This window comes from Phalacrocorax aristotelis, chromosome 1 (genome assembly GCF_949628215.1).
Source record: "Phalacrocorax aristotelis chromosome 1, bGulAri2.1, whole genome shotgun sequence".
NCBI lineage: Eukaryota > Metazoa > Chordata > Aves > Suliformes > Phalacrocoracidae > Phalacrocorax > Phalacrocorax aristotelis.
The window spans coordinates 97,310,891-97,337,197 of record NC_134276.1 but is presented as its reverse complement, the minus strand read 5'-3'; the positions used below and the strand labels follow the sequence as shown (position 1 = coordinate 97,337,197).

The 26,307-nt window shown below is 41.4% G+C and overlaps 1 long non-coding RNA gene across 1 annotated transcript in view; it reads left to right on the top strand.

Annotated features, from left to right (window-relative positions):
* LOC142059703 (uncharacterized) overlaps nt 1-26,307 on the top strand; it is a 184,125-nt gene that overhangs the window by 25,023 nt on the left and 132,795 nt on the right. The window contains exons 2-4 of the long non-coding RNA XR_012661496.1: nt 2,802-2,946; nt 3,821-3,960; nt 5,961-6,737. This is a non-coding gene — a long non-coding RNA (uncharacterized LOC142059703). The remainder of the gene's footprint in view (nt 1-2,801; nt 2,947-3,820; nt 3,961-5,960; nt 6,738-26,307) is intronic.

The following is a 26,307-nucleotide window of genomic DNA, read 5'->3' as shown; positions in this document are numbered from 1 at the left end:
GCACAGCTGAAGAACAAATTCAGAGTGAAGTCAGATGCAGATGCCTTTAGCTAAGGAAGAGAAGGAGCAGGTTTGTCTGAGACCACCCAGCTAAGTTTTCCGTCTCCAAAAGGAAGACGTTGGTTTCCAGGACAACTTCAGCATACCATTTCTTACCCCATGTAACACACAGCACATTGGAAATCCTCTGAGCATTTAAAAAAATCTATCACGGCTAAGCCTGAATGCCAATGACTGTCAAACTCTCTCCAGAGAGTGTGAAGAGGGAGTTCATGGTGCATAAAGCGACTGATCTCTTGTTCGAATGAAAATATTATGGTATATAGGACCTACCAAAACTAACTTCAAACCTCAGTCTTCCTGAACTGTAATAAAATTAGATTCATACAATGTCATACAATTAAGAGCTCCCTTTGTTTGTGATCATCATGATCTTCTGGGAAGAGACCTAATGAAATGTTCAGAGAAAATGCTTAAGAGCCATCTTGGCAATCGCTGAACAGGTGAGGTATTTTCAAATGCAAATATACTTATGTAAAAGCTCAAGAGAAAAATTTACTATATGGACATAAGTATAAAATGCCGTACCGGTATTTGTTGTACAAATTAAAGATTTTTTTTATATCTCACTGGACATCAAGAATTTTAAGAAGCAGATTAGAAGAAAAATGTTATTGGTCATTTTATAGATCTAACTGTAGCTTGCTTATGTTTTTGATTATGTCAGTATTACATTGTTAAAGCTCTGATTTGAGAAAATGAAACATATTAAGTATGGGTTTGGATATTGATACGATGTTCCAAACTGACAGTCTAAACAGACCATATAGAAAGCAATTTTAAAAACAACCAGCATAGTAAACAATATTCTTAATACTGCAGTAGAAAGCAAACATGCATTTGTCCTGCTATAAGCTATTGCCATGAACTAAAGAATCTAGCAAATTTTGGAAAATAGCCTGTGATATGAAAATATTCCTCCTTGAAGAAAAACACAACTGTATTCCTGGATACGTTAGTGTCCAGACCAAAACAATGCCCGTCACATACCTAAAATAACCTTTTAATGTTGTCTGTAGAATGAGAAAATTTAGAAAAAGGTTTATTTCTCCTCATAGCACAGTCAGATATGAAACCGTGTAACACAACAGGATGTGATACGGGTGCCAAGTAGAGTGAGGAACAGGAACTGAAATCTATGTGTCTTATGTTGTTTATTGAATTTTTTGATCAAAAATGGTACTACTACTAGGAGCAGATTTCATGAGAACTGTAGTTCCATTTTATTGTAAAAAGCTGTTCTGACCCTTAAATGACTCAGAAGATTCCCTCTGATACCACTTACAATACAAACAGTAGATACAGTGTAGTGTGGCATATGGGCTTTTGAAAATGTGGTTGTAGGACTGATGAGTGGTTTGGCTGAATTCCCCTAAAAGCCCCGTCTTTTAGGAGTTGTAGCGGTCAGGACATTAAGACTGATTCCATAATTGGTATAATACATTGAATAATGTTACATTTAGAGGCATGCTGTTAGTTGTCAGTCTTCTAATGAGTACAGGTGGGAATACTGTCTGGTCTTGTGTGCATTGTTTTGCCATGAAATGCAGCCATGGTTGTGCAGCCCTCCTTCTTCTATTCACACCAGGGCAGGGCTTGCCCCAGAAAGTCAACAAGAAGCAACACTGTATGGCTCATCAGCTGATGAGGACAAGGGGGAATGGACACAAGTTGCTCTTGGGGAGATTCCGATTGGACACCAGAGGAAAATTTTTCACACTGAGGCCAGTCAACCACTGGAATAATCTCCCCAGGGAAGTGGTTGACTCGGCCACATTGGACACTTTCAAGAGTCGGCTGGCCAGGGTGCTGGGCCATCTTGTCTAGACTGTGCTCTTCCTAGAAAGGTTGGACTAGATGATCGCTGAGGTCCCTTCCAACCTCTGATTCTGTGATTCTGTGATCTTCCTTTGGCCCCCAGTGCTGAACTTTTTTGCAGCATTGTTGACATATATGCAGTATTTTGCAATGTTTTATTTCTAACTCTCCTAACTACTTCTTTTTTTCTTGCACTTGCCTCTAGCTAATATTGCGATATGGTCTCTTTGTCCTTTTCCTACCACTGATGTTGGTATGATGTAATGTAGGCAGGCTTTGGTGGAGCAATGTACGTTGCTATACAAGTTACAGCTCAGATTGAGAGAAGTGACTCTATTTCTCAGTTTTGTTTTTCAGCTTATTGACTGCAACTTTATTTTTCTTGTTGAAGTCATCTGATATATTTCTTAGTAGTGGAGGTTTAGTAGAAAAAAATGAGAGAGAAAGAAAGAGTAAAAAAGAAAGAGATTTGGAAAAGAAGGTCTACATCAAAGAGAGCTGATAAGTGCTCCCATTATGGGTCAAGGCAATAGTGTGATCTTTGTCTAGACAAATCTCAGAGATAATTCCTCCTGACTTTAATTTCCGAAGGAGAAATTTTGAAGACTCTGCTCTTTTCTGTTAAAAGAAGTAATGATCTGACATAATTTGATGATATTTAAGATGAAGTTTTTGTCTTTAATGACACAGAAGTAATTTTTCCTGGGGTAAAGCAGGATGTGAACTGGCAGGGTATTAGCTGTTCTGTGAACACTGCCCATTCTCATGCTACTTCCCTGAAATCCTCCAGAAAGCAGTGAAAAGGAGATGAACTTTGTCACGTGACAGCACACTCCCAGGCAATTCTTGCCAAGCAGCTGGTGCACCATAAGGTCATCCAACAGCTTTCCCCAGAGTAACTTTCTCATTCGGCCAAACTGTAGGGGGACAGCCGCGCCAGTACCCTTGGCCACATGCTGAGCAGAGACAGGCAGGGGAGCAAGGCCATGGACTTCTGCAGAGGGCTGCACTCTCCAAAAGCTCTAGGAGCCAGCGCGAGCCCTCAGGGGCCACCATGGCCATCTCCAGGTATGAGCAGCTCTGAGGCTGGGGACTCTGTTCAAACCTGGTCATGAGCTGTACTAGAGCCTGATTCCAGAGGAGGGCGGGACGACGCTGTTTTGGGCAACGCAGGAACGTGGGGTATATAAGCTTGCCAGCGGTAAGAGGCAAAGAGCCAACATACTAACAGTTGGGTGGTTGTGCTGCACAGCCAGCACTGCAAAGCAAACATTGATCCCTGACTTTGTGACAGTTGAGGGGACCCTGTTCAGGACAGTGCTGGCTACAGTGCCCCTGGCCCTGCCACCTGGCTCCAGCCTTTCAGCTTCCCCACTGCACTTCTGGGACCTGATGTTAACCACAGATCCTGGGGCAGCTGGTTTCAGCCACAAGACTCCCTTTGCTGCAAAGAACAAAGGATAAAAACCCGAATTTGCTTTCTAAACATGCTGCATCAGAATGATAAGAAAGCTGGCTGGCCCCTAGCTGGCTGACATACTTACCTGCCACCTCTACCCAGGCTCTCTTCAGACACTGTCATTCTGATCCCAAAGGCAGTAACAGAGGCAACAGCAGCTGGGAGACTCTGGCATATTTGCCGCCACAGGTACCCCACTTATCCCGTGTTCTGTTAAGGATCTGTATTTGACACAGTGACTTTGCAGAGGCCAAAAGAATCATTAAACCTGCTATTTTGACTCCTGTGAGCCACCAGAGTCTAACAGCCCTGAGCTCTCCAGCAAATGTTTGACTAGAGCATTGCCTCCAGAAAGACCTCCAGGTTTAACCTACAATCCCCAAGAGAAGCAGTTCCACGTGGTGTTTTATGTTAGTGGGTGGTTCATTCCCAGAGCTCATAGTTCTTACTCTTAACAACTTCTTCCTCACTTTCCCTTGACAGTGGCCTGGATTCGCTTCCAGTCTTTGGCTTCCCTTCTCATTTCTGCGCTGGAGTGAAGAGCCTTGTTAGACTGGCTACCTCCTCTCTACTGTCCCTTAGCCAGCCATTTGATAGCCTTTGTGCCACAGCATTGCTCTGAAGTACGTTTCTGTTGCTTGTGAACATTGACCTTTCATTATGTTTCTTGCTTTTCCGCAGTTTGATGAATTATTGACATGGCCTACTGTTCTTCACCTGCACAGCATTGCGACTAATGGTAGAAACCAAATTCAAAGTCTACAACGAATAAAAAGGCTTCTGGGCTTTAAATGTGTAGAATCAGGTTCTTTACCTCTGCTCCATCAGAGGAGTTACATATCGAATGAATTTTAAGCCTATGAACACTTCTGTCTCTTCTTAGCAAGTCATTGAAAATGCTGTCTTAATTGCACTGATGTTAACAGACTGGATCTTCCCAAAATCTTAGTGGAAAATGTAAAAAGAAGAACAGAAAGGCAGGCAGGCAGACATACAAAACCCTGGTAAACCCATTTCTGAGACCAGATGACTCGCATAAATAAACCCAAATTAAGCTTCAAGTTAAACTTTGTGGGAACTGATCTTGTGAGAAGAAAAGAAAGATGGACTAGAGTTCATGCCTTCCTCCATCATCTTTACGTTTATACTATGCCTCAGAAAAGAAATCCTGCTACAGTTGTACTTGTTGTGGTTTCCAGTTTTATTATTTAAAAAAAGAAAGCAAATAATTTGCTGTCTTCACCAGTAGATAATTTTGGAATAAGGCCTTAAGTACATACATTTGAAATGTTCTTGGCTGTACAGGAAGTTTTTTTTAAGTGTGCTAGTTCATAAAGTGAGCTCTAAGTGGAAACAAGGAAATATTGCCCTTGTAAAGACAAATATTTATTTCACTATTAAAAGTGCTGTGCAGTCATTCAGCCTTTGAGGTCTGGGGTTGCTGAAAGGCAACTTGCATCAGATGCTTTAAGATCCTGTTTCAAATATTTAAAAGATTACAGGCTTAGTTTTCTACAGCATTTGGAAAGACTTGTTTCTCCCTAGTGTGAATGAGGAGTTGTAATCCCTTTTATTCTTCTCTTTAAATATGTTTATATTAGCAGGATCTAAGTCTGCCATTCTGCAACAAATAGGATTAACATACTGACTGCTCCTGCTACATCTCAGCTGAGGCATGGAAATGTGCATTCCTCTTTCTCCACATGTACATGTTTGTATGCGCATATGTGTTTGGCATGCAGTGAGACTGCAAGGACGGGACTGCAGATGTGTGCGCAGCTGTGTCCCTTGTCCATCCTCCCTTTCAAAACCTTGGGAGTTTTGTTAGGAGAAAAAAGCTGCCTAACAATGTTTGGACCTTCTCTGAGTGACTGTTTCAGGGACTGACACATCTCCTCTTAGCAGTGCTCATTTCCCTTATTCTAGTCAGTTCTACTTCATTTCCAAAGGTACTCAAAAAAACTTCAGTTTACTGAAGTACTCCAGAAAAGCACTCAGGGTATAATATATCATCCTTGGTCGAAAGGAGCATTGCCCTTACAGCTCATAAGACTGCTGTAGAGAAAGTGCTGGGTTTTTTTAAAGCTTGCTTTATTTTTGCTTTTCAAATGGACCAGGTTGTGCATTGATTATATTCTAAGGGAGGGAATGAATCCCAGTTCTCCTGCATGTTGGTACATATATCTGTACAGCAGATGCCATCCACATTGTGCTCTGCTTTCAGAATACCAGGACTATGGCAAGGGAAATGTACCTATGTATGCATACGTGCATGAGGACAGCATGGATCCTCAAGAAAAGTAAGATGACATTTTGTTAAAATGCCCTGCCTTTCCCTTGACCATTCCCTTTATGAGAACTTCCAGCCATGAGCATGGGAAGTTGGAAAAGAGAGTAGTGGGAATGAGAACCACGGGAATACATTGGCAACACAACACACGTTACTGAGGCAACTCAAAATTCAGTAGATGCTTATCTCTTACTTTGTTCTCTGCGTGCTATACAGAGATTTTCAGTCATATTTTAATTTGCTGGAATGAAAAGTGTGAGAGGATACAGTGAGAGTGTCCAGTTTCCCTATTTGCACTAATTTTACTATCTGAACATCTGTTTTTCCACCCAGGGCCATGCAAGGTTTTCCTGGAATCACAGTTGGAAGGGTCTCAGTCGAGCATGCATGCGTAGCAACTTCCTCTGCCAGGGCTCACACGCGTACGTCTTCCTCGCTGCAACTCGCATGTACTGCCCATGCCTGTCCACCCACACAACCACAAAAGCAGAAGAGGCTGTGAAAACACAAACGAAAATGGTGTAGTAGCTACTCTGTGACACAATGGAAAATGTTTTGCTGAATGTTGTGCACTTCTAAATAAGTACAGCCACTAGCTGCAAGGATCTGTGAAAGTGTCGTTGTAAGGCTGATGGACAGCATCCATTCTTAATGGAAATGTTGCTAGCTTTGTCAGCAATGGAAATCATTGAAGAGTATTTGGGATATTTCTGTCCCTGAAAGTTCTGCTCTTTAGGCCACATTATGAGATATAGATATATATATCTATCTGATATGTATTACAAGTGTTTGTAACTCTACTACCTGCTTGGGATTGGCCAAGGCATTATTCTCTTCATTTCTAAATCAGACTCCATGGCTCCTAGATGTGCGTGTTCTTGTATTACCCACTAACAGTGTGTTTTAATTTTTACTGAAAATATTATCTTTGGTACATGTCTCTGATTGTGGTTTGTTGTGGAGCCAGTGCAATATGGTCTTGCCCAAGCAGAAGATATCCATCTGGCATTCTTCTTCCCACAGGAGGGGAAAAAAATCTTTGGAAGGAAAGGAAGTCCTGCAGAGGAGGATATCTACTGCTCTAGCACCATGGCCCCGAGCATTTTCTGTGTGAGTCATATTTTGTAGAAAAGATTAACTTCCTGCTGACCAGTGGCAGACTGAGAAAGTGTCTAAACAGTTTGTTATGAGGGTGCTATAGAAATTGGTGGTGTTTCACTGGCTTTGTGCAGTATGATGAGGTCCAGCTGTTGAATACGTGGTTGGGTCTATGGCTGTGCTGCCTTTGAAGCTGCATTCAGAGACAGGCAGGGTTATTACTTTGCTGGTGGAGTGTACCATGCTGAGAAGAGTGATGTCTGATGAGGCCGGTCCCTGTCTGCACTCATGCCTCAGCAACAGTATTTGCCAAGAAGGTTGGGGACTTTGAGCCAGGGCCAATTCATTAATTTCAAAATGAGAAACATTTAACTATTCTTAGTTATAAATAAACATTGTTTAAATAAGTGTTTGAAAATATTGAAAAGAAAAATATTTTCATATGCTAGTGTTTATGTAAAAGACCTGATGGGTACTGCTGGAAGTCTGCATCCTCCAGGCAAGTCAGTCTTATAACTGAATACATTCAGGGTTCAGTGGAGCTACCCCAATAAGGTATTTACAGAATCAAGTTCTCAGTGGTCTACTAAATCACCACAAAGAGTAGCATATAAACTCTCTCTGTGTAGCTAACAGAATAGCATAAAAACAATCTCAGCCTCATAGAAAAAAAAGCAGTAATATGGTTGTGGAAGGAAAAATGGTGGGGCTTTTTTACAGTATTATGGAAGAAATGTGAATAAGCGAAGTTGCAGTCTAGGTCTGGGTCAAGGCTATTAAGAGTCAACAAGATGATCTTATTTACTTCAGTGAACTCTGGACCAGGACTTAATACTGAAATGCCTCAGAAATCTCATAAATTTTGTATAGCCCCTGGTCTGAGAGGCAGTCTTTTTTAGTCAGTGGTGGCTACAGTCCTTACGTATCTACCATACAACTGTACTTGCAAACATTAACTGAGCAGTTCCCTTAGTGCTGGGGGGATTATTAGTCTAAGCAAGGGAAGACTTCGTTAGGTCTGTATTTCAAGCATGCCAGGAGACAGTGTTATCAAATACGACTCTATTTTATTATTAGTAATGTCCTTAAGAGGTGTAAGGATGTTTTTATAGTGACTGTGGTAGAAATAGATACCAAAGCTTAGTTGTGATTTATCTAAATAAAAATGTGACCTTATTGTCTTTTGTCAGCTTTGAATAATTAAAATAAGCATATTTTATTTGCTGAGAGAAGAGTTCAAAATAGTTTAACAGGATTTTCATTGTGTAGCAAGATAAGGGCAGTGATAATGAATAGCTTTTGCAGTTTATGTGTTAGTTTAATCCATTATGAGATGTGGTTCTGGGAAAAGACTTGTTCTCAAGAAAAAAAAAAACAGTCCGGGAATCCAGGAAATGAGGCAATCCTGTCTAGTGTTTGTGTTTCTCCTAGAAGCACTATGTGTAACTGGGAAGTATGTATTCTTAAAATAGCTGGTATCTTACTATTGAATGGAGATGGCAGAGGTATCTTTGGCTCTTTTAGCCTGAGGACAATACTATGAAGTTTCAGGTCAGGTGAGAAAAATTTTAAAAGCCCCAAACTGAGGAAGTTAGAAGACCTGGTCTACCAGAGGATCAGATCCTAATACAATCCTGAAGTACGTATACATAACATTGTTCTTCAATAGTAAAACTAAGAGGATGATAGGAATAGCTGGGTGTTTAACCAGAAAAAACTAGGGCCAGAAGTGAGACACAGTCCACTCTGTTGGCTCTAGACCCTTAGCCCAGATGGCTGAGCAGCTGCTCAGGTGCTGTTTTACAGGAGCAGCTTTGAACTAAGCCACTGAAATCATGGCAACCCATTTTACAATGTCTAAAGTGCTCCTTAGAGGTTCCAAACTCTAAATCCAAGTTTGGCCTCAAATATGCAACAGCTATAGATCCAATAGCAGCCACATAGTGAACCCTTAAACATACATAAGCCCCCTGGCTGGTCACCTCTGAACAGATATGTGTTGCTTCCCGCAACTATCATGTTCTGGATGCTATCCGCATGACATTTTTGTGTGGTCAAGGCCTTTGTCTTTTAAAAGAGAAAAATACACAATGGACTGTGATTATTAGGCTACAATGTCAGCCAGGTTTTAATACCATGTGGCGCAGTGATGCCTTTAGACATAGTCTTCTTACTGTGGGCTAGATAGGGCAACCCTCCTCTCAATTTGGGAAGTGTGTGCATGTCAACCGTTTTTACAGTTTGGGATTTCTGGAACATTTATACTTTGAAACAAAAATTATAACTCAAAATGATGTGTGAAAATTTGACATTTTTTGTCAAAGAATGCCCTGACTGATAAAGAAGATGGTGCTTCTTGTATTACTGAGTTGACCAGTATCTTTTAAGCAAATGGTGGTTATTTTTTTAACTGCCATTACCCTGAGTCATCCCCATACCCCCCCCTTTTTTTTTTTTTTTTGTGAACTCTAGTGAGTATCTGCTCCCTCATTGGGTCATTTGCCTTCTCTTCTGTCCCTCTTCTCCCCTTAATTTTTTTGTACGGAAATGAGGACTTTGTAATCTGGTCCTCCCAGCACATCCTAGCATGATAAGAAGCATTGGCTTTTCGTATGAAAATCTTTACCAGTACTTTATAGAAAAAAGCAAGCTCATGTAAACAGGGTCTTTTTCACCCCAGAGACAGGGAGACAAAAAGAATGTGACTGTGGTTCTTCAAGAGCACATGCTTAAATATGTAATTACTCAAAAATTGCATTATAGTAATTGAAAAAAACTTAAAACGTTTGATATCATTTTAAAAAATTAACCTTCAGATATGTAATTTTTCCAGTTAATAACCCTTCTTGCTGTCATTTGAGCCCACGCTGTCCCAGAGTACTTCTGTGATAGTCTATCTGCTTTTTGATCCAAGGACCAAGCATCAGCAACTTCTGCTGAAGTCAACATGAATGGATGTTGCTCATGCTTTCTAAGAATCAGTGTCCCAACTCTGTGGGGATGAGCTTCTTCACCAAATATTACTGTAATAGCACTAAAAATGTATAATGCTTTTACTTGCATGGAAGGTTTACAGTCCTTTCTATATCAGATACAGAACGGTTTCTGGTTTGAAGATTCATTATTAGATCACTTATTTCTCAAAAAAGTACTGAAATTCTTGAAGAGAAGGTGCTGTGAAGTGTTAAACACGGCATACTAAAATCTGAATGTTTTCACTTCATTTGTTCACATGTAGTGATTAGTGCACCAAAACAGTCAAATGCCTGTCGCATGCACAGAGTCTGTGGTTGCATATGTGTCATTTTAAAGTCACTTAACATTAATCTGTAACAGACTTGGGTCAAGAACTTTGTCTAGGACTTCCCACAGCTACGAGGAAGTTCAGGTCTGGATCCTAGTGTAATATTCTCTGTTTAATTTGTGCAAGATGGATTCCGGGCTTCCAACATTAGCCATTTACTCTCTTTCATCCTTGTAGGTCCTCTGCTTCAAACTTTGGGTAAGTTTAAGCTCTGACCCACCCTTCATCTTTAATCTAATGAGTGGTGGCTGTTTCGGCTGGAGAGAGGCATAGCAGAAGCTGTGGCCCCCATCTAGGCCAGGAGCTGAGCGGCTTAAAGAACAGGGGAATAAACTGGGTCTGCCTTTTGAAAGAAAACATTGTCACCCCTGAAGGACAAAAGGGGCTTCAGCTGGGAAGGACCTACCTACCAAGTTCTGAGCATGAGTAATGTGGGGAAGCAGTGGATTTTCTGAGAACTTTAAACAGGCAAGAAACTGCTTGTTTTTGCCCATTAAAACAAGATTACCTAGTGGAGTGGCCCCACTCAGCACTGCCCGGAGCTGGTAGCGTTGGTGGACTTGCCAGCCTGCAGGGAGGAGGTGGGAGAGGCGGGAGGGGCACAGGGCACGTGAGGGCTTGCTGCGTTGAGTTCATGAAAATAGGGTCTCAAATCCTCTCTTTTGAGTATAAAAAGATATAGCAAGGGAAGTTGTTTGGGAGTGAGTATACCGCTTCTAACATGTATCAAGATTTTTCTAACTTTGGGTTAATGTTGTATATCAGAGAGACAATGCCGGGGGGACATTCAAAGCCAGCACAAGGCCACAGACTGCATGAAGCAACCACTTCCACCAGGTGTCTTTCAGGCCCTGGGTCTGGATGAGATCAGGGGACAAGTGGAGATGAAATCTGGGATGTGGTCAGTATTTGCAAGTGACACAGGATCCCCGGTATGAGGCAATATGGCAGACAGCACACCGTTACTTGAAACCTGGTGGTGCCTACAGGTGCACAAAAAAGGAATTAATAAAAAGGCAAGTACAAAAGAATGTACAAGCTAAAATTTGCATAGGGCTATTTGAGTCTGTACGTAGGTGACTCCAGAGAGAGCCTGCAAAATAAAGTGAGGGAGAGAGAGACAACTGTGTGCTGTGACTCTGGTGCCGCTCCCACACTTGCCAACCCCAAACCAGGTTGTTAGCCGACGAGGCTGTGTGCAGCACTTGCCAACTCCAGTGATGAGGAATAAGCATGTATGAAGGGTTAATGTGTTTGGCATCACAAAGCCAGTCTTTCCATCTTTTTGTTGACATGGTCCGGAAAGGTGTGGGCTGGTAGAAGAACTGGCATAAAAAGATTTCCATTACCTACAGCCCCAGATTTTGAATTACCATGCCGCAGACTGAACGAACAGGGTTTACACCACATTGGCACTGGCAGGGAAATGAGCATGCATGCGGTCAGACTCTGAATCGCACAGTGTTAACAAAGGATCTGTATAGATGAGGATTTTTCCAACAGGCATAATTAAAAAATAGTCTAACAGAATAATTATTGTTACACTGAATTGTGCTAATGTGGAAGCAAATATTCAGCAGTTCCTGGTGGGAAATAAAAGCTCTTGGAATGGAGGCATTTGCAGTGAGTCTTGTATATCATTATGTCATGTATACACCTAGAAAAATTGTTATTCAAGCAACTGCTTCTGTATTGGAAATATAAATCACAATGCCAAATTTTATTTAATTTTATACAAAAATTGGCATGCACAGAATCACTTTTCTACACCCTGATGATGTATACTCAATAAGGAGACTTTTGTCCAGTAGGAACCTCCAAAATTTTTGGGCCAACAATACTATATAATGCTTGTATACTGGCATTTCCTACAAGAACCAAGAGGCTGTGCATTACAAAAATACACAGAAAGGCACAGCAGTGAACTAAGATGCAATAAAATGTTCTCCAAGTCTTTTGTATAAAAAGTGGTTTTTATACCTTTTGCTTTGCTTGATTTTGGTCATTTTGAGGATGGCTTGAAAGCCTCAGGAATAAAAAAGTTCAGGCTAATATCCTGGGGAAAATTAGAAATACCATATTATGGGAGAACCTTCACATTTTTTGCTAAATAGTTCTTTATAAAAAAATCTTTTTTTGATTTCTGGTCAAGCTTTTTAGGCTAGCTGTAATGCATTAGAATGGGGGGCAGCTTTGTGTGCATGTCATAGTGTAGCAGGAGTAAGACATGCTTCATGAAAGATGTTTAATATCTTTATCAATGATCTGGACGAGGGGATGGAGTGCACCCTCAGTAAGTTTGCAGATGACACCAAGTTGGGTGGGAGTGTTGATCTGCTTGAGGGTAGGAAGGCTCAGCAGAGGCATCTGGACAGGCTGGACCAACGGGCCGAGGTCAACCGTATGGGGTTCAACAAGGGTCAGTGGCGGGTCCTGCACTTGGGTCACAACAACCCCATGCAACGCTACAGGCTTGGGGAAGGGTGGCTGGAAAGCTGCCCGGTGGAGAAGGACCTGGGGGTGTTTTTTAGCAGCAGTCTGAATATGAGCCATCAGTGTGCCCAGGTGGCCAAGAAGGGCAACAGCATCCTGGCCTGTATCAGGAACAGTGTGGCCAGCAGGAGTACGGAAATGATCGTGTCCCTGTAATCAGCACTGGTGAGGCTGTTCCTCAAATACTGTGTTCAGTTTTGGGCCCAACAGTAGGAGGAGGACAACGAGTTGGTGGAGTGTGTCCAGAGAAGGGCAGCGAAGCTGGTGAAGGGTCTGGAGAGCAGGTCTTATGAGGAGTGACTGAGGGAACTGGGGTTATTTAGCCTGGAGAAGAGGAGGCTGAGGGGGAGACCTTATCACTCTCTACAACTGCTTGAAAGGAGGTTGTAGTGAGGTGGGTGTTGGTCTCTTCTCTCAAGTAACAAGCGATAGGAGGAGAGGAAATGGCCTCAAGCTGTGTCAGGGGAGGTTTAGTTGGATGTTAGGAAAAATGTCTTTACTGAAGGAGTGGTCAGGCATTGGGACAGGCTGCCCAGGGAGGCGGTGGAGTCACCATCCCTGGAGGTGTTCAAAAAACATGTAGATGTGGCACTTCAGGGCATGGTTTAGGAGGCATGGTGGTGTTGGGCTGATGGTTGGACTTGATGATCCTAGGGGTCGTTTCCAGCCTTAATGATTCTATGATTCTACTGCATGTGCTGTTTCCTCATTAAAACCAGTGCGGGAGAATTTTCTCAGTCCATCCATGATTTTTTACCATGTTTGTTTGCTGACCCTAAGACTTGACAGTTATGCTCACCTTTTGCAGTATTATCCAAGGGAAAGGGAGACTGGTTTTTGCCCTCAGACAGATGAAGGCAGATATCTCTCAGGATGATTCTGCTCTGAATTAAAAAATTGCTTTGTGTAATTGTCTCATTGCTTAAAGCTGTCAATTCAGGATAATAATATGTACTTGATTAGATTAATTTGGCATGAGCTTTTGATTTAGATTCCCCAGGACAGGTCTGAAGTGGTGCTTGCCATGAATGTTGCATCACTACTTGGCACCAGCGCTGGCTCCTCTGTGTGTGGGAATTGCCCCGTCTGCAGGCAGCCTGCTCTTCCTTAATTAAATGATCCACCCCAACATGTTGTCCTTTGTTACTCAGAGCCTCTCATGGCCTGAGAAGCTCATAAAAACAGTTACAAGGGCTTTGCATTCTTGGAGCAGCTGAAATGCTAGATAACAACTTCAGAAGTAATGGTTTTACGTGCTGGAGATAAACACATAGCTACCACTTGATTGCGGTTACTGTACTTCACAAAAAGGTTTCATTTTCTAAGCCGAATCCCATGCTTCAGCCTGCACCTAGTGTGCTGCTTACACCATACACCTGCCCATGCACCAAACCCTCCGTGCAGGGTGGACAGGCAGCATGTCCAAGTGGAGGATCTGGCTGCCCAAAGGTGGGCAGCAGTGCTGGGGCAGATGCCCCTGGGTATCTGAGACAGGTCGGGGGGTACAATGTGGACCTACGGGAAGTCTGCTCCTGCCTGGAGAGCAAGGTGTCTCCTATGGCATGAAAAGTGTTCAGGCAACTGAATCATTCTCGTCATTTCCAGCAGTTAAAATGGCCTTATCTGAAAGTAGCCTGACCCTTCTCAGTATGGAGGAGTACCACTCCAGACCGGCTGTTGGCTGTGCACAAGAGGAACAGTTGCGTTTTATGTTAATTTAAACTGATACTTAGGCTTGGGACTCCTCATTAAAGCTCTGAGCAGCGCGTTTGTGTGGGTGAGAGGAGAGCCAGGAAAAGAGTGTGGTTTGTGTCAGCTTGATCCTCCTATTGCTCAAGAGGAAAATTGCTTGGGAAAAAGAAATCCACTCCGACCCAAAACTTAGAGCATTATCAGTGAGGTTGGAAAGATGCTTGCCCACCGCGGGGGTCCCTGGGAGAGGCATTTTAACTCCATGCATGGGAGCAAGCATAAGAATAATTGACGTTAAAGCAAAAAAAAACTACCCACAGTTCACTTTAATTCACTGCAGCTTTAAGTCTGCAACTGGCAGAACTCGGCTTCCCCCTCCTGGGGACAGGGCGAACGGGCAGGAGCAGGCAGAGGCTTTTCCTCCTCCCTTTGCCCCACTTTGAAACTGGTTTTTCACGGCTGACTGTGGACACCTCTGGCTTCGTACTCCTAAGGTGCTTGTGAAGGACAAGATGATTTGGAAAAGCAAGCCTGTTCCAGTAGGATGAAATCTACTATAGTAATGTTTTTATCTCTGTTAACAAAAAATAGTTAGGGTCTAGTCATCAAACCCCATAAGTCATGTTTTGCAGTTATCACTGGGGATAATATTAATTGTTCTGGTGTTGTAAATAGAAGCTCTGTGTACACTTAATACAGAAGTTATTTTCTGAGTCACAAGAAAATACCTTTTCCTTCTTTAACTTGAAAAATCTCTTTAAAGGATTGCTGAACAGGTAATTGAAAGTTGAAGGCTATTCAATCTTGATTCCTTTTTTAGAAAAAAGAGTGCAACGTCTGTTTTGAAAAAAAGGCATGTCTTTTAAAGATACGGACGAAGAAAGACAGCGTGGAATTGATCTGGTTCAGTAATAACGTCACCTCTTCCAGTGAATCTGTCATAGGGCAACAGAGCTTTCTTACAGACACCTGAGCATAACAGCACTTCAGCTGTGCATGCTATTTCGTATTTTTCTTTAGTAGCCTGCGGGCACTCAAGCACAGATACATAAAACATAGCCAATTACTCATTGCTTTAACTCTGCTGAAGGGTCAAGGACATCCAGCCACTTGAAGTGGTAACGCCTGTTCATATGAAACAACATAGTTCCAGTGTTGTACAGGTCCATTTCCATGAACGGCTCAACTTGATTTGTTACTCCTCCTCCTTTTAAAACCAAGCCCAAGAGAATGACCTTTTTCTCTCAGACTTTTTTTTTAACTGGAGATGCTGGTACATATCTTGCCTTTGATAAAGTGTGTAACTTTAAATGAACACAAGTTTGGGAAGATTAAAAAAGAAAATACTATTTGTTTATGCAAAACTTGGTGTATGGTAGGCCTGGAGACACAAGGAGTTTTGTACTTTCATTAATGACAGCAATGCTACATACATCCATAAATCTACTTACATGTTTAATCTTATTTCTAAGACAGCTTCCAGAAAAGTAAGAAAAAGAGCTCTGACTGGCTCAAACCAGCAGTGGGCTAGTAGGCTTAAGTGTATTGAGGAAAAAAACACCATTTCTTTGGGGTTCAGGAGGCAGGAAACATTTTTTTAAAAAGAAAGTAATTGTGTCAAGGCAATAAAGGCTACACCCTAAGTAGGGCATCTGGGAAGATTAATGGTCCTCAAATTGGGCAGTTTGCCTACTGGGGAGAAGGCAAAAACACTCAGCCATTTTCCCTGGACGTTCACAGGACATTAGGTTGTTCGTCATGTTCATGCCCATAACTTTTCCCTGGGTTGGATCTTTCCTGTTTTAGAAGGGCAGCATGTGCTAAGGAAAGGTTTTTAACTTGAGGTGTTGCAGTGCCTGGCAAAAGGCAGCATGGTACACAGCACCAGCTCCCCCCCAGTAGTAAGGAATCAGAGGTTTGCCACTGATTTTGGCATGTCAAAGGTTGCCCCAGGCAGAGCTGGTGGATTTCCTGGGGTCCAGAAGACTTCTTTCTTCTAGACTTTTAACCATCTTCAAATAATTTCCATTATTTTAATACCTAACTGAAAATTAGTTTCCCTGATACACAAGTGAATGAGGCAGCGTCTACAGTATCAATGCTGTAAATGTGGGCCTGACACTTATTTGTAGAATTCCATTTGTTACTGAGAAATGAAACTGGGGTTTTAAAGCCACAGCTTCTTCCCTAGTTCTTACCTAACTGCTGTTCCACAGGTAATTTGTCCTAATATATTTGGTGAATACCAGGTACTTAAAAATATGTATGTGCACAACCTGAATTAAAAGTTTAATTTAAAAAAGTACAAAATTGACTATGTATTAGGTAGGTCACTGTAGCATGTTTACACACAAAATATTTGTCTCTCATCTGGATTTGTACAGCTTTCTCTTTCTGAACCATGCATTTGGTTGTGCTTTTCTTAGGTAAGGCAAGAGATATGAACAGTCAGAAATACCCCTCTTGTATGTTCTAGTGGAGTTACCTCATGCCTTTTTTCCCCATGCTTTTTATGTTAAATAGTTGGCACTTCACAGTTTTCTCAGTGGTCTGCTGAGTGCTAGCAAAAAGCAGTCTGGTTGCTCTCTCAAGCAATGCCAGCCACTCATGATACCCAGGGAACAAATACAAAGTCTCTATTTAATAAGGCGTGCAGGATGTGAGCCTGGAAATTGCCAGTCTAGATGCAGATTTCAGTCAAAATAGTTAATTGTGCCTTATGTCTATATCTAGTCCAAAGGTAAAAATTTCTGTTTCTTCTTGTGATTCCTTCCTACTTAGATATGCAATTTTCGTACACATAGACCAAAAACATGAGAAGCTCATAGTTCCCCAGTTAGTAGCTCTTATTAGTGCATGGTCGTCATGTTTGTTAGAAAAGAAAATTCAAGGTAGGAATGTACTTCAGTGTGTTAGAAGATATATTTCTAAAACTGTGGACTTTGCTGGAACATTCGGAAGGCTTCAACATTAGAAATGCTGTGTTACACAGAAATATCTGGTGAAAAGTACTTGTTTTTATTAAGCAGTGAAAATTGCTGACTAACACAAACCATCCTAAATAGTCAGCTATGGAAATATCTACTTCTAGATGCATCAGCTTTAGCACTGCTTCGAAAACCTTTTCTTTCTAATGTTACCTGCTGTTGCCCAATCCGACATCCAAATCTGCATTGTTTGTATTTAAGAGTAGGATCTTCACCTTGCAGCTTTGATTTAAAAAGAAAAAACGAACAAAAAAAAACCCTAAACAAAGCCCCACACATTAAATGTTTCTAGCCAGACAGATTTCCCCTTGGCTTCAGATGCCAAATACACCCTGTATTTTGAGGACCAGGCGTAGCATGCTCATGGATGTCCCTAAAAGGAGCCAGACAGTGGTGAGAGATCACCTCTACCTCCATCCACCTCCAGAGTGCCAGCCAACACCTACATGCTGATAGTTTTTCAGTGCGTTGCATTTCTTCATCAGGTGCTGACAATGGCATCTGATTATGTTTGACAAGAAATTTCCAGATTATATAAGCTTTGAGGAACTGATGGCATGGATCAGGTTTAAAACTGATGAATCAAGTGTGAAAGTATCCATAAGCCTAACAGTTATGACAGCTGCTTTTTCTTACCCTACTTTTTCTTCTCTTTAATCATCCTTATGATGATTAGCTCCTTTTTCAAGTGATGGAACTGAAATAAAGGATAACACTAGTGGGAGCCCTCGACAGCGCTAACAGAGCCCTGTGTGCTCCCTGCCAGGTGGGACCATTCACAACATTCAAGTTTCCCTCTTTCACTACCCCAGTTTTTAACCCCTGCTGTAGTCTACTGAGATTCCCAAGTCCTTTTTCTGGAGCAAATGGGAAACTATTTCCTCCACCATGCAACCTTAGCCAAACAGTTTCAATCTATTTGCAGGGCAGTTCACTGGTCCTATGCTTTTTTTTAAGTTTTAAGGGGTTGTGGCATGAATCTCCCAGGACTATTCAGACTGCCAAGACAGACCTCAGGCAGACCCACTCTGCCTGCACCACGCAACAGGACCTGATCTTCCCTTCCTTTTCCACTCTCCCAAAGGCTTTCCACTTTCCACAATGCTTTGGGAGGCTCTGGTTTCTTTTGCCGAACTGAGTCAGAGAGATGATGCTCCGTCTCCTCCAGCACCTCTGTGCTGTTTGCAGGACTAGGAAGGTGCCTTGTGATGGAGAGGTGCGGGCTCCCTGTGCCATGGGATGTGCTGGAAGGGAAAGGGGGGCTCCCAGGTGGATTTGTAGATTCATTTCTTGTGGGCTTTCCTGGGCAGTACCAACAGAGACACTGAAGAGAGAGGGGAGAGAGATTTGTTATTTATTGACAAGGTAAGTTTTCCCTCTTGGAGATGTTCCCAGTTTACATAGGGGGTGCGCAAGCAGGCATACCAGGTAGTGTAAGTAGTGTAAGCATGGATGAAGATTATGCACCTTAACATTACATGAAATGGTCGGAAACATTTTCAAATATCCCTAAGCTTTTTTTTTTTAAATAAGCTGATATCCATTTATCTATTTGCATGCTTATAAACATGAAGAGCAACATGCATTTTATCAGTCACCTGGTAATATTCTATGGCAATAGAGTTATTGGAATTTGTGTATTGCCTAATGTATACACTGCTTAAATTTTTAGTGGTAAATGTGAAGTGGTTTTTAGCTCCTAAAAGAGATATATTGTTGTTGATCTGAGGAAAGCCTTACATTTCTTTAAGCTAATTAAGTTATTGAGAAATGCCTGTGTTAATTTTGTTGTAAATTTTTGCCTTATTAGAAGGTCCATATTCATGTTAGGATTTAATGCGGAAGATTTATTTTGATGTCTTTTACTCAGGATAGCAAACAGTTACAGTTTCAATCATCCAGGCTGCACTTGATTAAAAAATCTGTGAACTTGAGTGTATTAATTAAATGTTTTTCTAGTTTAAGGATTTTTTTTTTTGGCATATATTTTCTTCCTGAATGGCAAGTCATCTTCCCATGCAATATCAGATAAAGTTGGTTCAACAATCCTGTTACTTATTTTCCACACAATTTCTCTCTTTTGCCTTTGTGGTGTGTTTTGCGCCTCGGTCCCTTGATACAAATTTGTGCCACTGCTAGTTCATATGAAATCAGTTATGGTTTCACATAATATAGTTGCAGGTTTTTGGACATTGTCTGGTTTGAAAAAGCTTATCCATGGTTGTCTTCACAGTTTATTCTAAAATTCTGCTTCAGAAATATCACAAAAATCACATAATGAATGAGAAATGTAGTTGTTTGGCACTGTCGTGGCTTCCTCTCCAAAACCCCAAAGTTATTCTCATTTATCAACTAAACCTTAATTAAATAAACCTCACATAACCCTATCTCAGCAAGGCTCTTATGAAATGTATTTTATGTTTTGAGACCCTTAGCTGAAATGTGCTCTGCAGCTGCAAAATGCTCCCCTTACTTATTGATCAAAATTTTTAAATCTGCTGCCTGCTGCTTGCACTTCAGGGTTTTTCTTTTTGGTGTGGTAACCCATCATATTCTCTAAAATGTCCTAGGAAAAGTGTTAGTTTTTGTGCTGGAGGGATCTGTTGTACTAGTAGAAGCTGTTAGCAATGATGTTGTGGAGGACTAATAATAAAGTTAGGCTAAAGGTAGAATGTTCTAGTGGAATGAGAGAATACTTTCCTGCTATAGATGAAGAGATTAAAGAATATTTGTGAAGTGAAAATGTACATCTTGAGACCCTGAGGCTGATCTATGATCCAAACAAATGCCCACATTCAAGAAACTGAGGCAGAAAGTAAATGTCAATTAATTGCATCAGTTCCACTTAAGATAATATCTAACATATACAACGTTACAACATGACCTGTTGTCTCTAGCCACTATTCCAAGAGAAGAAAATGTAGACAATTAACTGCAGTGTTGATGATGGCACTATTAATCCAGGAAGAGTGTCAAATGATATATCATGTATTTTCTTCATCAAGGTAATGAAAGGTTGGGGATTGACAAAGGTATTGGCAAGGCAAACTTTCAGATTGCGTGCAAACACAATTAAATTAGTAGGAAACTAGTGCTTCTCTAGGAGGAAACAACCTCATTATAATTTTGGACCTTCCACTTTGAAACAAATGGAAATATTTTACAAGCAAGGGTCAAAAAAAATCATAGTGAAAACAGACCTGGCTTAGAGTCAGTCCTGGCTTAGACCAGTCCTTCATTGATTTAAGTTCCCACTACAATCAGAGAGAAGTTTAATGACGGGGAAGAGGTCACAGGAACTAAATAGTGCTAAACCAACAAATGAATTATTCTATTGACACAGCACATAAATGTGTGTTCTGCTGGAATGAGTGAGGTATGTGGTTGTTCTCTGCTCCTCTGGTACTGAAAGAGAGAAGTTACAAGTATTTAATGTGAATGGGTACTAAATTGTAAGAGAAAACTGAAACAGTGCTAGTGAACTCTTCTGTCAAAGCCCTATATGAAAAAGAAAAAAGTGAATTCTGACTTGAAATACATCTAGTATCTGGGGTTTGAACTTTGATTTGACCTAGTATGGAGTCAGGGGTAAGCAGCAGAGTTCAGGCCCACACTAGAACTTCCCCCAAATCTTTGGGAGCTGAAGTGGAGGACCCTTTTCCCGTTAGAAGCATTGTTGAGACAGCATATGATGCAACACTGAATGAATGATGGACAGAGCATGGTTGGGAGGTTTGGTTTCAACAGGAGAATGCATTTGCACACTAACTTCAATGGGCTTGCTTACTAATTCATAAGAAGCGGGTCTTTCATTTGCACAGCTGTCTCACACATCCAGCCACAGCTGCACTCCTTATCCTCCCCGCTTGTATCCCATCCATCTGCTGTGACCTCTTTCCTGCTCTGCGACCCAGTGTGGGGTGCAGGTAGTGGCCTAACCTGGATCTGGAGCCCAGAGGGCATCAGCCATGCTGCCATATGCTCAAAGCATCCCCACTGAATGGTGCCTGCTTTGCAGCTGCTACCTGCCGCTGCAGCCCTTTCTCTGCCTGAGCTAAATGCTGGGGCGAGAGAAGTTAGGCTTGAATATTCTCATTGTGAAACTAGTAGCCGAAGAAAATCCTTGATGTAAAATAGCTGGCTAGCGACTGATACTAAAATGTGCAGGGGGAAATCAATTCATGCAGGTGAACAGCTTTGTAATGTATGTCCTGAAAGCTGGTCTAACCTGTGTTTCAGAATGGACAGAAAAAGGATGGGCTCTTCAACTAGCAAGGAAAAAATGTTGCCCACTTCCTCATGTGTTACACAGACAAGTTTAAAAAGATCTAGTGCTGATGAAATCCACTGGGTTGGCAGTTGGTGAGACTGAAATCCCACTCGTGTGCACAAGCAGTGATGATCTGAGTGTATCCAAACCGACACAAGAGTATCAAGCTCATACTCTACACTAATTAAGTCTTTGATGTCCAGGGGTGTTAATTAGGGTTAACGGTGTGGTGTTGTCAGTCACTCTTTTCCAGTTGTTCCCAAATTGCACTGATCCAGGACACTGCATTCCCTTTCTCTTTCCCATCCTTCTCCCCTTCCTCTACCCCTCTTCTGACACCCCCTCAGCAGTTCTGCCTTGGGTACCAGTTCAGACCTTCCTCACTGCTCTTTTTCACCACAGGCCCATGTGTCCCTGCTACTGCAGCCCAGCAATGCTGCCTCTGGTCAGTGGGGCTTGGCGATGCCCTTCCTTCCCCTCTGCTGCTAATACATCTACCCGCTGACAGCTAGGTCATCTCATCGTGGACCAAAAACCTGAGCTGGGCCAGGAAACTCAGGTCTTCTAAGTCCTTATAGAGGCACCTAATGATTAAATATTTAATTAAAGCTGACATGGTTCCTAAGCCAAAGAGATAACATACTGCATACCTTATTTTGTGTCATAGGGAGATTCGGCTCCTGGTTTAGCAAACATGTTATGAAATAAACTTCTGTAAATAAATAAATGTAGAAACATATACCAAATATCTACATTTTAGCTATAGGTGGGGAGTTTTTGTCTGCATTGGATCCGTAAGTCTTGCCCAGGCTGACCAAATCACATAGGCTGGCCCTGGCATGTCCCTGTCGTGCATTCTGGTGCAGCTCACATGATGGGGATCTCTCCCCTACCCTGAGGCCACACATCGCCTTGCCTGTTCGGAGGCTTCATGACCCAGGGCTGGTAGGCGTGGGTCATAGGTAGTGTGCTCGGCCCTGGTTCCTCTCTACCTATGTGGTGCCAGAAAGCCAGAGAAAAGCTTTTCTTTAGAGTAAAACACACAAAAAGCAGAGTCATGAAGATTTTCAGGCTACTGGAACAGCCCTTCTGCTCTGGGAGAACAGCATGGTTAAAAGTTGGTTATTCCTGCTGTGCAAGGTAAGAGTAGAAGGTAAAAGCTTACGTAGCAGCTTATGAAGCTTCACAGGTAGAAGTTTGTGAAGACAGAATTTAAAATAAATCATTATTATCATTAGGTAGAAGTGTTTTCATTCTGTGAGGGAAGTGTCTAGAGCTGTGGCCCACATTTTAACCCATAGTCATTTTTCATTGTAATCCTGGTCATGTAAAACTCAAGCTATACTTATTAGATTAATATACCGCTAATTCTCTTACTTGCTATAAATGAAATCAAATAGCTTGGTTTGGTTTATTGCCAATTTCTTCTTCTAGTGATCCCACTGCTGCTTTCCAGCACTGCAATCTCGTTTTAGGCTGTACTCAATCCTTCTGCAGCTGTGTGACTGCACCTGTACATGCTGAAACCCTGCTAAGAGGAGGAGTCCTACTCTGGAAAGTGTTAAATAGAGAATATACAAAAAATAAAGCATAAGATTTATTTAGTCAGTACTATTTTATGTTGCCAAGCAAAAGAGGAGCCACTGGAATCATGAATCTAAATTTTTCACAGTATCTGACAGCACTGAGAATGTCTTTGGTTTCATAGATGAATGACTTGAACTGTTCTTGCCTTCAAGGCAAACCTGTGAAATAGCAAGAAGGAATGTTGCCCTGAAGAGATATTGATGGGTAACGAGGAGATTGCTGTATGATTACTGGCACTTGTGCTCTTGAAAAAAAACAGTACTATTACAATGGAAGCAGCATCACCTGAAAGCAGATGAGTTAGGGAGGAAAATCCCATTTTATTATGCTGTATTCTTCTCAGAAGGAATATGTTATTTTATTACTGTGATATTTTTACCTAAGGTATTTGCTAGTTGATGCTTGTCAAATTTAGATTTATAAAAGCTGTTTTTTATTTTAAACCTGCCTGCCTTCATAGCACCATCTGCTGGTACTTTGTGGGTCCTGTAGGCTGCTGCTGGAGAGCAGTGTTCCTCTGCATTTTCCAGAATGTAAAGAGGTGGTGGTATTTATTGCAGCTTGATTGCGTTATGGAGCTGCAATAACATTTCTTGAGCTAAACTTCCATTTAGCATCCATTCATCATGACAGAGTCTGTTTTCTGAAAGCAATTTTTATCCACATTATGAAAACCATTAAAAGGAACAGGAATATTTGCGTTATGGGGACTAATGCTTGAGTAATGATTTGTGGGCTTGGCCCCTTAAGTTTCTTGTAAGCTCATCCATAGCTTTGTGGCTCTGCAGAGAAAGAGGCTGTGCTTTACCAAACCTGAACAAAATGTGTTAAACAGGTTTTGTGTTGAACTTTTCAGATTTTCAGTTATGGCTTTTGTTTAATGTTTTACTGCATCTCTTCCCTGCCTAGCTGTGATTTATTTCATTCTCAGATATGAATGAGCTGGCCATATTTGATGGTAATCAGTGGTAACTGATGAAATTTTGAAATGTATATTTAGAAGGTACTTTTAGGTCTTAACTGTGTTAAGGGTGTCAAAGAATGGTTTTATGGTTTTATTAGTGGGTTCTAGCCTCAGACCTGTAGATGGGATGTCAAGGTCCAGTGACTTTTTCTCATAAAGGTTATCTTTAGCTTTTAAGCCATAGCACAGTTTTGAATATCATGTGTCTCCAAAATACCAAACTCTCCTATTGCTATCCACAAACATCTAAATGATTTAAAAGATTTAGTACTCATATTTTAATCTTGTAGACAGCTGAGTTTTTTCTAGGAAAAAAAAGTCTAACTGAGCTCTAAGATACAAAGACATCAGGGGGTGTCCTAAAAATATATACAGAGCAGTTAATGTTCTTTCCAACCTTTAAATGTGCCTGAAGACTTAAGATTGCATTAAGGAAATGAAGTACAATTAAGCGTAGGCTTATGTGGAGCTAGAAAATAAAGGTTTCTGAAATAACTGTTATTGTAAGCAAAATGTTAATTCTCTGCCAAAGAACGTGATGGAGGAAATTTTGTTACTGCTGTCTGAACCAGCAGGGTCTCCTAGACAGGGGTACATTGGAGCCCCATGCCCTGATACGCTTGCTCTGCTGACTCCCTGCCCAAACAGCCCCAAGTGGGGCTAGTAAACCTGAAGGGTCCTGTTTCCCATGGCACTCCTTCACGAACTCAGGCTTGCAGTTATGTGACTGCTTTGTATTGCACTGAGCTGCAAGAATTGCACTTAAGTCAGCATGCTTGTATGGAAATTTGATCTGGGTTGGTCTGGGCTTCCAGGGATATCCTATGGGACTGGATTGTTCTCACAGGCCAGGTGTCCTAAGAGACTTCATTAAGCCTACATAGCCTACAAGATGTGAGATCTTGTACCTCAAGAAAGCTTTATCAACTGCAAGCATCTAAAACAGGAAAGAAGAAGGAACTTTTAGGCTGAAATGGAGAATCTGTTGGGAGGATGGCTATGGATGGTAAGCTTGGGAATCTTTATAAAATACTTTTATTGACTCTGTTGCCATAGTTTTGACAGCTGCTTGTTAGATTGTGTATATTTATTTTACAACATTACTGTGAGGTGGCATTATTATTTCAAGGAGAGAGGTGCTTGTTCATGATCAGGTAAGTTATCTAAGATGCTGAAAAGAATTGAACTGGTATCCAGTTGCACACTAAATCCTTTGCTATAACCTCCTTCACTTAGTACAGAAAGTTTGGTGTGCCACTTCAGCTGAGTGAAGTACAGCTGAGCTTCTTGAATACTTCAGGGTACTGTGTTTTTGCTAGAGAAGTTAGCTCCAATGTAGGCACAAGAATAAGTGCTTTTTTGAAAAGCTGTTCCCAAATGTCAGTCCCAACAGTGAATTCAGAGGACTTGAGGTTAAGCAAAAGTACATTACTTGGCTTTCATTTGCTGTCAGATTTTGTGTGTATATGGCAAGCTCAAACAGCACCTGCCAAGTACTTACAGCTCTATCCTAAGCCAATAACCAGTTAGTCTTGTCCTTCATTTACATTTAGTTAATCCACTCTGTGTATTATTTTGTATCTACTTTCAGAATTGTATGAAAAATGATGAAATTTAAGGTCCAACGAAGTACGCAGTCTCAAAGCAGGAGTTCTCATTTAACATGACTTTGTAATCAACAAAGAAAAGTTGTATCTAAAATCAGTCACCAATGCACAGCTCGGTAGCAAAACTATATTTAAAAGAAGCAGTGTATCAGCCATTGAATGTACCAGAGTGACTAAAGAATCATATTAACACTTTTCAGACTGACTTTTAAAACTAGAGTGTCTGGATTGTACCCAAAAGATATCTGAGACCTGTTCTTTGTGTCCTAAACTGTCATCAGAATGCATAGTCCCACATGCTTCAAGCAGGATAGGCACATGTGTACTATTATAATATGTTTTATGCGTTCTTGTTTGAGAGTGTGTCTTAGCTGGTAACTGTAGAAAGGACTTTGTTATCTGGTAAATACACTTTCCTTGTTCTTGCAACTTTTGATATCACATGCAACGTTAGTTTATAATTCCTGTGTAGCTTTATTTACACAGGTTCTGACCAATTGGTCCCTGTCCTCGGTTCCTGTTAATAATCTGTATTTTGCAGTCACCTACTGCAAAGTCATTGTTGTCCCCAGCTTTGTTTCGAACATTCTGTCTCCTCTCTATCAAGTCCTGACAATGAGCTGTCTTCTTTCTTCTCAACAATGTGTTTGTATAAAGGGCATTTGTGCAACGATATGT